The sequence below is a fragment of the Crocodylus porosus genome, unplaced genomic scaffold (assembly GCF_001723895.1).
Source record: "Crocodylus porosus isolate Cpor-Errol unplaced genomic scaffold, CroPor_comp1, whole genome shotgun sequence".
Classification (NCBI taxonomy): Eukaryota; Metazoa; Chordata; order Crocodylia; family Crocodylidae; genus Crocodylus; species Crocodylus porosus.
Genome location: NW_017728886.1, coordinates 154,226,229 through 154,237,843, shown reverse-complemented (window position 1 = coordinate 154,237,843; position 11,615 = coordinate 154,226,229). Strand labels below are relative to the sequence as shown.

Genomic DNA, 11,615 nt, shown 5'->3' with positions numbered 1-11,615 from the left:
GATCGCCCTCCTGTCTTCAGGTGTGGATGCTTTGCCCCAAAGTTTGGTGTCATCGGCGAACTTGGCCAGTCCACTTCTGACTCCAATATCCACATCATTAATGAAGATATTGAACATTGTTTGAAACACTCTTTGAAATCTTTAGCTTTAATATCTGCAAAATTATTAGTGTAGGAGAGAATTACAGTTACTCATAGCATTTGTTGTTTGAGTAACAACAATTTGTTGTTTATCTCTGGAGGTTTTAATGAGGAATTTCTTCATGGAAAAAATCAAGTGCTTCTCTTGCCTGATACAGCAGTGAAGTCACAGTACCTGCTTGTGTGATCACAGTTATATGGTCAGCTTAAACCATTAACAGTTTTGTGCAATGATCAAAGGGAGAGTGTGGCTTTTTGCATTTTAAGTAAAGGCTTTTTTTGTGTAGAAGATGCTGTTTTGGTTCTTTTTTTTACACAAGTGAAAGTTCAAAGATAGTGTGCATCACTTGGGAGAGCAGTTTATCAACATCACCTTAATGAGCAACCTAATGGGCAACAACAACTACATGTGCAATTAAGTTGAAGCAATAAACTCTGGCACTTATTGCTCCGCAGTTTATTGCTTCCCAGGCATCAAACTTACACTTGTGCCTTGGTGCACACCACATTAAGACAGGTTTGGCGCAACCCCAGCTGGCAGGGCATCCCAGGGTTCACCCTGCCAGCCAAGGGCTGCTCCAACCTGGCTCAGCGTCCTGTGAAGGGACTGGCTGGGGCATGAAGGTGCTCTGGTGTGTGGCTAGCCAGAAGGCAGCCCCCTCACTGAAGCATCCTCATGCCCCAGCCAGCCCGTCCAGAGTCTACAGAAGTATTGCTGTGGAGTAAAAAACTCCACAGCAGGATACTACTTGTAAATAATTAGTTTACTCCTGCTGAATAGCACTGCATGTGCAGACGTGAGCTGTTTACTGAGGAGCTAATTAATCAACTCAGCAGTAAACATCTCATGTAGACGCATCCCATCCAACTCAGATACCACTATAGTCCAATGCTAAAGGAAGTTAAAGACTTAAGAAAAATATTTATGATTTCACTGAAAGTTCAAACAGAAGATGAAACTAAGACAAAGTCTAAGCGGAAAGTCTTCAGTAAACTATATATTTTGAACTTGACTAGCAAGAGAGCAGAACATTTCTAGCATGTTGTTTTTTTATTATGGCTGTCTGTTATTTGTATTACAGTAAAGACAACATTCCCCAACAGAGGCTAGAACTGCAGTGTGCAACAATGACAGGTTTTTAAACTTAATGATCTTGTCTTTCCAATGTTCTCTTTCTAGTCTCCTTTGAGATTAAAATGTGCAGACTTAAGGACCAAAGAACCTGTTCTTGCAAGGTCCTAAGTGCACCCCAATTTCAACAGCAGTCAGAGTCACTTACTGTATAAGATTTATAACATTTTGATTGGCTATGAAATTTACAGTACCAGGCAAAACCCCAGCCATTTCCTTACATCAATGTGAATAATAACTTATATTACTTAAGGGCTGGAAGCAGTTGGATTTTTGTGCAATGATCAAGGGGTGAATGTGGTCTTCAGTATTCAAAGTAAATTTTTTTTTGTTTATTTTTCTTTTTTCACAGGGTAAGAGTTCAGCTGCTATCTCCAGTTACTCATCATTGAAGACAGCAGTCTATCAACCTCATCTAGATTCAACTCATACAGTGGTGCATCCCAACATTTAGTCAGTTAAGGACCAAGTTACAGCTTCCCTAGAATAGTGTACTACCAGGGGAAGAAGAGGCAGGAGGCAGTGTCTGAGGAAGTGAAGTCAAAATGTGGAGTTTGCTGTGATCTTTTTGGGTAAAGGGGCAATGCATGCTAGCATTCATCTCTCTAGGAGAGACAAGGATGGGCAAAGCATAAGCCCCATGCCTATGTCTGTTTGCATGGGAGGTACATTTTGCCCTTTCCCCCACCAAATCCCGTGCTCCAGACACAGTTGACTCCCCACAGTGACTGAAGCACTGACCGTACCTCTCCGCGGTCCTGGAGACTTTGAGATACCCTGAATTTCTATGTTGTTCTCCACTCTGTCATTGTTCCAGTTTCTCCAGGACTGCCAAGCTGACTCTGTTACCTCTAAAGAGATCGCCCCACCAGGCTGCGTTGTGTCATGATGCAGGAAGGGCTGGGGAGCAGACTGACTCTGGCACAAAATGGGGCTGACACGGTTACCGGAAGGAAACCCAGCAGAGGCCTTCCCCGTTTGACAGCAGCATAGGAACATAAGGCAGCTCTTGGAGGGGCTTCTGATGGGAGGAGGAGCCATCCTGCCTTGACGTGGCAGGACAGGCGGGTGTTTTTGGAGGGTGTATGCGGGGCCGTGGCTACGTGGCTCAACTGTCACAGTCTAGAATGCTGGATCTAGGGGTCGGGGTCTAGGAGGGCCTGGCTAGATGCAGTGTAGGGCAGCTCAGCCAACTAGGCTTCAAAATGGAGGTAGAGAACAGGGTTGGGGGAACGATGGCTCCCCTGCACCCAAGGAGAGCCAGAAAAAAAGAGAAGAAAGATAAAACAGGTGGAAGGGCAGGAAATGGTTATCATCAAGCTGTTATGAATGGTTGGCCTGATGCTTAGATAGGAAGTTAACAACAAAGGGATACAAGATGAATGGTTGATGAGGCTTTGTAAAAATCCAGGGAGATTTTCACTTCTATCCCAGCACAGTGAATCCAGTTCAAGTCAATACTCACTAAAAGGTGATGCTACCTGATGACTTGCAGCAGTTTATGTGAAACTACTTTGGTGGTCTTGGCCTGGTTTTGCATGAGAAGGGTGGGGAAAGGACTCCTCATAAATACTTATTTGCATTGCTTCAATGTCTGCAGCCATCCACTGCAGTGCATTCCTTTTCACATGAAAGAGAAATGATCTGTCCAACTTACACAGGATGGTTATAGTTGACCTAGAATTTGAAGCATTTCTCAAGTTCTTGTCCAGTGCCTGAACAACAAGACCACTTCTCTTGTTTGTGTGTTTGGAAAGTGCCTGGTGCACTTCTAACAGTTTATATAAAACACAATATATTGAAGCTGGGCTTATGCGACTCTTTACTAATAACAACAGTGCTCCTCTTCAACTCTTGCCAGGTTCCCTGGTGAGGAGGAGAATGGGTGTTAGCAGCTGAGGTTTGATACAGCCAACCATGGTAGGAGCAGGTAAACTAGAACCTTAAGGCAGCCAGCAGGAAATAGTCTGCTCTAAACGACAACGGCTCTGTAGCCAGCTCATCTGTCCTGTACCAAACATATCTTGATGCAAAAGAAAATGTGGTAAATCCCTAGATGGAGGTCTGTGCCCCAACTACAGACCTGTAACTGTGGTTAAGACAGTATTTTCAATGTATCACCATGTCCAGGTCACACCTGTTTTTTTGCTCTTCCTTCTGTAATCGGTTACCAGATAATTACATGGGGACCCTATAAGTAAGCAAACAAAGAAAGAATCTTAACTCCCTTAGTATTTCTTTGAATACTAAGAGGAGTACAAGAACAGAGTTCTCCCACTGTGGGGAGAAAAGGTAGGTTTACTGTGGAAGATTATTTGAAGGAACTGAATAGATGAGAAAGAAGGAGGACAGGAGGAAGGCAGGAGCAAAGACTGGAAGAGACACATGGAAGAGAATAAGGAAAACTTGGGCTGTGCAGTACACATGGGCTGTGTTTAAATAAGAGAAATTGTATTAATGTAAGGAATGCTCTTCCACCATTGCAATCACCTAACATAGACATTTTGCTTTGATACAAAATACAGATTATGGTGATGGTTAATCTGGTTAATCCATTTCCAGAGTTAACACACACCAGTGTAAAATCTAGTTTTGGGTTTATGCAGTAAGTAGTATATTAGGGTTTTGCAAGTATATGACCATGTCAATGCAGTTACACCAGTGCAAGTTTCTGTAGTGCAGTTTCTCTTGTGCAGTCAGGACCTTCATTTTGTTTAGTGATTTTAAATTATGAAGTGAAGTTTAGAATTCAATCTCTTTTCCATTTCAAGTACACATGATACTTTAGTCCATGTGTAGTCGAAACAACAAGCATGTGTGCATGACACTTTAAAGCTGGCTAAATGCTGTTGCACCACTCTAATGGTGTCAGTGTTTGCATATTGCGCATTAATTACAGCCGCTGCAGCAAATTCGGCAGCATAATGCACCTTAAATGACTTGGGGCGCAGCAAACAAACTTCTCCGAGGAGTTTTAGTTTCCTGTCCTACTAGCTGTGGAGCAAAGCACCGGGCTCTGTGCAGCTCAGGCACTCTGCAAGAAGCCCTACAGGCAATGTGGCAGCAGCCTAGGAAGACAGGCTCCACCCAAGAGAGGAAAAAAAAGTGGTGAGCCTGATCTTTATTTTCCACCCCCAGAGCCTGCCTGCCTGAGCTGCATGGTGGCCTGGTGTTTCCCTCTGCAGCTGTGGTGCCCTCCAGGACCTCCTGAGCCCGGTGCCTGCGGGCAGGTGCTGCGTGTCGGGGGGCGAGGCTGCTGCTGCCATGGAGGGAAGCACCAGCCCCCGCTACAGCTCAGGGATTGCTCTGCCTGCTGGCAGCTCATCCTCCCCTCCCCACTGCCAGAGAGGCAGGTACGTTGGGTGTGTTCATGACATGGGGGTTTAAAGGGCCCTATATTGAAGCAGTGTTTTTAAAAACCCACCGCTTTGATTTAGGGCCCCCGTTTCATCTGCACATGCCCTTAGAGTACAGACTTCTATTCCACATTTAAAAGCTCCTGCTCCAGGTTTGAGCCATTTTGTTTGATGGAGAGAACCTGCAGGCTACTTCTGCATCACATTTCTAAGGAATCAATCTGATGTATCCTAATCATAAGGGAGATGATTTAGCTATCCGTTTTTTAAAAGAAGGTCCTTTAAACAGATTACTCCTCATGACAATTTTTGCTAATACAAGTGTTATGAAGATATGACTTTAGGGAACAATGGATTTTGAATGATTTGCTAGAAAGGGGGAAAAATCATTATCTAAGACTTGGTATTTGGATGCTTAAAATACCTTTACGAGTTCAATCTTCAAAATGTTTGCTGCACATCATTGTGCTCACAACGTGAAATACATTGATATTCAAACCAAACATCCTGAAACAAACCCTACCAGAAGCATTAACTATGCTCCAGTGAGTATGCTGGCGCACTTTAATATTCCAGGTCAATGGAGCTTATTCTGAGCAAAACATCTGGAGCATTGTAAATCTAATATTTTTTTAACCTGTGCTTTAGTTTTTACCACACTTTTTTATGATCCTTTTTAATTACAAAAGCTAAACTAATTATATTTTACAAAAGTAGCTGTGGTATTTGTTCCTGGACTAACTGAGCTATTTGTTTTCAGCTTTTTCCTTTTTTCCCCCATTCACCTGCTTTAGCTTCTCAGGACTCAACACTGAAATCCTAACCCAGGCCACTTTCCCTCTGCTTTCATGGACTTTGTCTGAATTTGTGCTACAGGACTGTGGTCTCAGTTAGTGAGGTTTGAAATTAATGTATAGCCTACCCTGATTTTTTTTCTGATAGATACAACTTCAGGTGATTTAATATCACACATTAAGCATTTAATATACAAAATATAAGGTCAGATTCAGAGCTGTTATAAGAAGATGCAACTTCATTTAAAATATGTCCCTTTGCCTTTTTAAATAGGCTCATTGACACTGGAGGAGGAATGGAGCTTTGAACTAAAACTAAGTAATGAACAAATATCTATTCAAGTAAACTTGTTTGAATTAGTCAGAGTAGTTCACAGAGTGATCTGACTGGGATCTTAACCCTTTCTTATAGAATTTCAACATTTTCCACTTTTGGTCATGGCAAAGTATAAGCATTTTAGGGTCATCTAGATCCAAGAGTTTAGAAGAATACAAAGCCAAATCATTCACAAAAAGAAAACCAGATATATTCCATATCTCAAAAATTACTGTAATGTCTCCAGGTCTTTCTTACACAAGATCCTAGCCAGACTTACTTCTCTTAGTAATTTTTGCAATATATACACTAGAGAATGTTCCCAGCATGGTCTTCTCTGAAAGGAACAGGACTCTATTACAAGCTGGTTCTCCTGTTATCTGAGTTTTGCCTTGTCCTAAGATAAAAAATAACTGCTTATGCAAGTCAATGCTCAGTTTCCTGTAAATAGAATTAAACTCGCAACATGTTCAGCTAGATGCAAATACATACAAGCATTATTGTACAGTTGCTCTGTATTGCTTAAAAAAAAAGTGTGTATGTAAACTATAAATGCAGTGGCATAACTGCAATTTTCAAATAAACCAAGTTACAATCCAATTAGCCAAGTTCAGTTTAACCTGCATGAAGGGAAAGCTAGATTTCAAAAGAATAAATTACCTTATGAATGCCTTTCATTCAACATTCTTTCCTGCCATGGCAGGGGGTCGGACTTGATGATCTGCTCAGGTCCCTTCTGACCTTACCAACTATGAAACATTTTTGCTGTTACAAATATTTTAAGATTGGAGGATCAAGGACCAGTAGACCATACAACAGGTTGATATGTTGGGATGAACGCAACAAACACTGATCTATAATGCAATGGAAATTCTTTAATATTTAGACCTTGAAAAGGAACAAGGGAAGGATAAAAATAAATTACTGTATTAGTTTGATTTTTTTAAAGTTGAGAACTTAATGCAGAGGATCAATAAGTTACTGGTAATAATAAAAATTAGTCAAAACATGATGTTATTTAAACAGAACAGGAGTTCTGGATAGGCAAATATCAAGAGTCTTTGTAGGACCAGAGTAAAGTCAGAATGCAACAGAAACGCCATGCTTCTGTTAGGTGTGCAGGAAACCCTCAAAGCCTCCCATGCACTCCATAGCACTTATATGCCTTCATACAGAGCTTCCTTCATCTGAACATACAGATGGAGTGTAGCAGCACATGTCCATTGGGTAAAAGCACAGCGCAGGTCCATGCAAACTAAGCTCTGCAGAGGGAGAAGTAATAGACCACTGATGGGATTTCCAATGACTTCCAAGAGGGATAAGCAGAACTATCAGCTAGGGGAGATGGATGACATTTATATCACCAGCAGTGTGCTGCTGTAACTCTGGAACAAGCAACAAAAACAACTGAACAAAACACTTCAGAGTCCCAGATGCTTACCACAAAGAGCGTACACACTCACATGGCCTCCTGTTAAGTACCTCCCATGCACATGCCTGTCTCCTCTCACTTTATGTTCCTGTCCTTTAAAAATCTGTGATAAGAGGAGGCTGGGCTGATAAGGGTGGAGTGGGGCTCGTGGAGCACTTTTTTTCCTTCTGTAAACACTGAACCTGCTGTTAGGTACTTCTGACTATTGCCACTACCTGCCATTAGTTGGCAGGGATCTCTGGAAGAGTAGCACCTCACAGACTCCTAATGAGAGTTCTGTCCTGAAAACTCTGCCCATCAGATAGCCCTCTCCTGAGTGCGCAGGAGTGTGTTTAATTCAGATTGCAATAGTGTAATTATGCTAGGACGGGGGTAGAGGCTAGGACGGGGGTAGCTATCTTGGTCACCACCTGTGGAGAGGGGGAGGGGGTTAAAAAATAGCCAAGAACACAGTGGCAGTTAATCATGCCACTGAGATTGGCACCACAGCAGCTGGCACTGCCCCAGGCATTGCATGGCTACTGGGAGCATGGAGCTGTCCAGCTACACCTGTCAGATTGTGTGCTCATTTCCAGATATAGCCTGGTATTTGCTTTAATTTGGACATCCAACTCTAGGAAAAAACCAGGATGGATTTTAATAAAACAAGGCAATATATTAGCAGTTACAGGAACTTGGCAAATGAACGTAGGTTTTGTAGGTTGCTATCTCAATCTGTAAGTAATAATTTCTATGAGAATTTGAAAATCATTTAATTCTTCACACATGAAAACAAGCTGTGTGTATAAGCAGAATCCCATTATCAAACTTCTAAAATAAAAGGATTTTTTCTGAAGGTAAGATGCACATTTTCCCCTTAAACAGAAAGAAAAAAAATGTATTGCAGTTATTTTTTAAAATATATAAAGGCTAGTAATTTTTTCAGATATAGAGCCAGAGGGCCAAATTCATTATTGGAGTAAGCAAGTGCATCCACACTATTTATGTTCCTATTTAGGGCATGTACAGGCATTCAGGGAGCCTATACATGAGCAGTGAGGCTGCTCTAGTGTGCTGTAATAACAGTGCACCAGAGCAGACTCAATTAATCGAGCCTGCTGGAGCATGTAATTACTGCTCTCCAGCATCCTCCAGTGTCTTGTGTATAAGCATCCCTGCACTTCAAAATGGTGGCAGGGTGCTTTAGCTAAAGCTTGTTCAGTGAGCTTTAGTTAAAGAGCCTCCACTGCCATTTTGAAGTGCAGGGACGCTGATACATGAGAAGCTCCAGGCACTTTAATTAGAGCGGCTCTTGGAACCACTCTAATTAAAGCATCCCCTCCCCGAGCACATGAATAAACACCCTTACTTTCTTCTAGAAAAGTTGCTTCTTTCCCCGGAGAAACCACTAGTATACAAATGCTCAGGATTTTTCTCTAGAGCAAAAGTGGCAATCAGGGAGAAAAATAACTTGGGAACAACCAGGGTTAAATAGGTCCTGGGAGAATGTCTGTACACATTCTCTTTTGAGAGAAGCCACAACATAGTCCTCCACCATCCCAGGGTACTTTGCTCCTGCCCACCCCCAGGAAGACAGTGTGCCACTTGCTGGACTCTACTACTCCATCCAAGCAGGGAGCAGAACACAGTCCTTTCACGATCCCCACATCATGTTGCAGGGAGATGTAAGCTCATCCTGAGCAGTCTGGATCAACCAATCAGGGGTGCCCTGGGTACTACTGCATCTGTCTCCAGATGGACTAAGAGAGCCTGTAGAGCACACAGATGTATGCTCAAGGCCCCCTGGCTGTGCAGTGTCACCACTGCAAGCTCTCTGCTCTTCAGGGATTTCACATCTGAATGTCTGTTATGGTATCTCCAGGTAAGTTTTTCTACCAGGAAAACAAATCCAGAAGAATTCTTCCAGAACATTTGAGCATGTGTATGCAGCCATAATCTGATCATCCCAGAAGTAAACAGAGTTGCATCCTTGTAAAACTTCGAGGGACTTTGTCCATAAATTTATCTCACATACACCAAAATGGTGCTTGCTGTGCTTACTAACACTAGGTAGAACCTCACTTGGAAGTATATAGTGTTATTTTTTGTATTTTAATAGGGCTTACAGAAAGGATAGCAGAATGGGCGCCCAGCAAGTTAAGGTTTTCACATGCTAATGATTTTCATTGATGGCTGTGTCATGTCATTCTTATGTTATACACTGCATTATTCCATGGCAGTACCCTGTGAATTCAGTGGAAATATTTGTGAGGAAAGCCACATCTTCAATGGAAGCAAGGATGCCAGAATCTGGTTCTTAAGGTTTTCTTAGAAGATACAGACTTGCACTTCTTCAATGATGCTTTAATAAGTAAAATATGCAAACAGCAAGTGTGCAAAGCATTTATGATTACAGATTAAGCTGCAGAGATAAATGCAAGGCCACTGGAAATCTATTATTAGTAATAATTGTATTTCATGAACCCCAGGAGGTCTCAGTCTCTAGGCATAGTAAAAGCACATGGTAAGAGATAGTGATTGCTTCCCTCCAATGAATCCAGCCAGCTCTGCTTAGATAAGGTGTGGAAGGTGGGGAACACCACGTCTCAGTATGCTCCCAGTTTACTCTGGAAGAGATGCGGTGAGGGATGGCAAGGAGAGAAGAGCTCCAGAGAAGACCATTCTCAGGACCCTACCTGAGCCTCAATGGTGTGTGGATCGGTGCATGGCACTCAGGCTCTGTGAGCTGCTCAAGGTGGCTTGAGCCTGTGAACCCGGCAAGTAACTGGGTGGGCGGTGCGTGGATTGGCACACAGACAGCCAGTTCTGGGAGCAGCACGAGGCTGCTTGGGCCCCACATGGTGTGCAGGATGGCACAGGGAGGGTTGACATTGAGAGCAGCTCAAGGCTGTTCAAGTTAGCCCAGGCTCTAGGCCGAATAACTGAAGCCCCACAGTGTGGCTCAGCATTAAACTAAAAGAGCCCCAGTACCTGGAGCAGGGCTCAGGAAAGCGCAGGATCCCCAGCGTGAGGCCAGGGAATCAGAGCCAGTAAGGGCTTGGCTCTGGTAGGCACTAGGGGCACCAGGCCATTAAGAGGAGCCAGAGGCACCACTGGAGAGAGGTCCTTGCAGGACTAGCCACCAGGGAATGAGTCTTGGCTGCTTCAGAGTGGGAGCAGGAGTGGGAGTTGCTGGGGAAGTGGGTCCCATGGGGGGAGGTGGGCTTGGGACAGGCGGGTCTGTAGCCTCCAACCTCCTCCATTGTGGGACGGGGCATGCCCACATCCTGGGGCCCTAAAGGGGATGGGCTCCACAGAACACCTTGTGGGGTGTTGAGTGCACCCCCATATTTTATGATTGATGATTGCTTCGTACTGTAGATGTTAAGGGGGGTTGTATGGGTTTACCTGTCTTCATTACCTATATATGTTTACTGCCTATTATTGGAATATTGCATTATTACCTCAACTTACCTGGTTTTATCTAAGTTGATACTTACGTGTGCTTATTGTGTTGATGCCTTGACTTACCTGTTCCAGAGTGTTAATGTTCATTCTGTGTGGGGGGGAGGGGGAGGAGGTGGTGTTAATTATTGCCTATGCTGTGAATCACCCGGTTTCTGTTTTGCAGTCCCTCAAAGTGGTGCAATGTGTTGAGTACAGGTTATTGTATATGGTGTGACATACTAATTTTACTGTAACTATTTAATGTCTCTTATTCATATTTATTTTTATGTAGCAATACATTTGTATATAGTTAAGCGCTATGTCTCAGCCTGGCTCTATAGGGAAGAGAGGGAACTGCTCCTAGGTAGTAGGCCCCTCTCACAGCACTCTTGCCTGACCACCCCATCCGTTCCACTTGTGGACAGGACATGCCCCTGGGTGTACCCAGGCTACACACCTGAAGAAGCATACATAGCAAAACTGTTCTCAGCACCTAAGACAGTTCTGTAGATGATGATTCCACTGACATAAGCTTCTATTCTCTTGCACAGATCTATGTTTTTCACAGACTTAATGTAGTCCATTTGAAAATGAATACAATATGTGCCTAGCATATCCCTAGGAAGCAGAGTTACTGAGGTATGAAATGTTTTACTCTCATTTCTTCACCCCAGGACTGACTTTCAGTGGCCTCTGCCATTCTGGAAAACTGAAAGATAGCAACCCAGAAATGAAAGCTCAAAGAAAAAGAAATATGTATTTCTTAATGTTAAAAGAAAGAAATCTATTAATTTTCAAATGCATGAGTGGCAGTCAGATCCTCAGAGCTTTCAAGTAAGGTGGATTTAGCAATTTATGTAAATAATCAATGAGTTAAAGATACTTTCTGCTAGATTTAACAGTGGAAGACTTGAACAATCCCAAACTACAGAGCAGTGTCTTCTGTGACACATAAGGTGAATGTCCCTCAGTGCAGTATTTCTGGATTTGTGTATTACTTTCACAACTATTTTAAGTGT

The 11,615-nt window shown here is 42.9% G+C and overlaps 1 protein-coding gene and 1 long non-coding RNA gene across 5 annotated transcripts in view; one reads left to right on the top strand and one right to left on the bottom strand.

Annotated features, from left to right (window-relative positions):
- LOC109315612 overlaps positions 1-7,498 on the top strand; it is a 17,101-nt gene extending 9,603 nt beyond the window's left edge. The window contains exon 3 of the long non-coding RNA XR_002102559.1: positions 7,488-7,498. This is a non-coding gene — a long non-coding RNA (uncharacterized LOC109315612). The remainder of the gene's footprint in view (positions 1-7,487) is intronic.
- Positions 1-11,615, bottom strand: part of PHACTR1 (phosphatase and actin regulator 1) — a 467,204-nt gene that overhangs the window by 236,747 nt on the left and 218,842 nt on the right. The window lies entirely within an intron of this gene.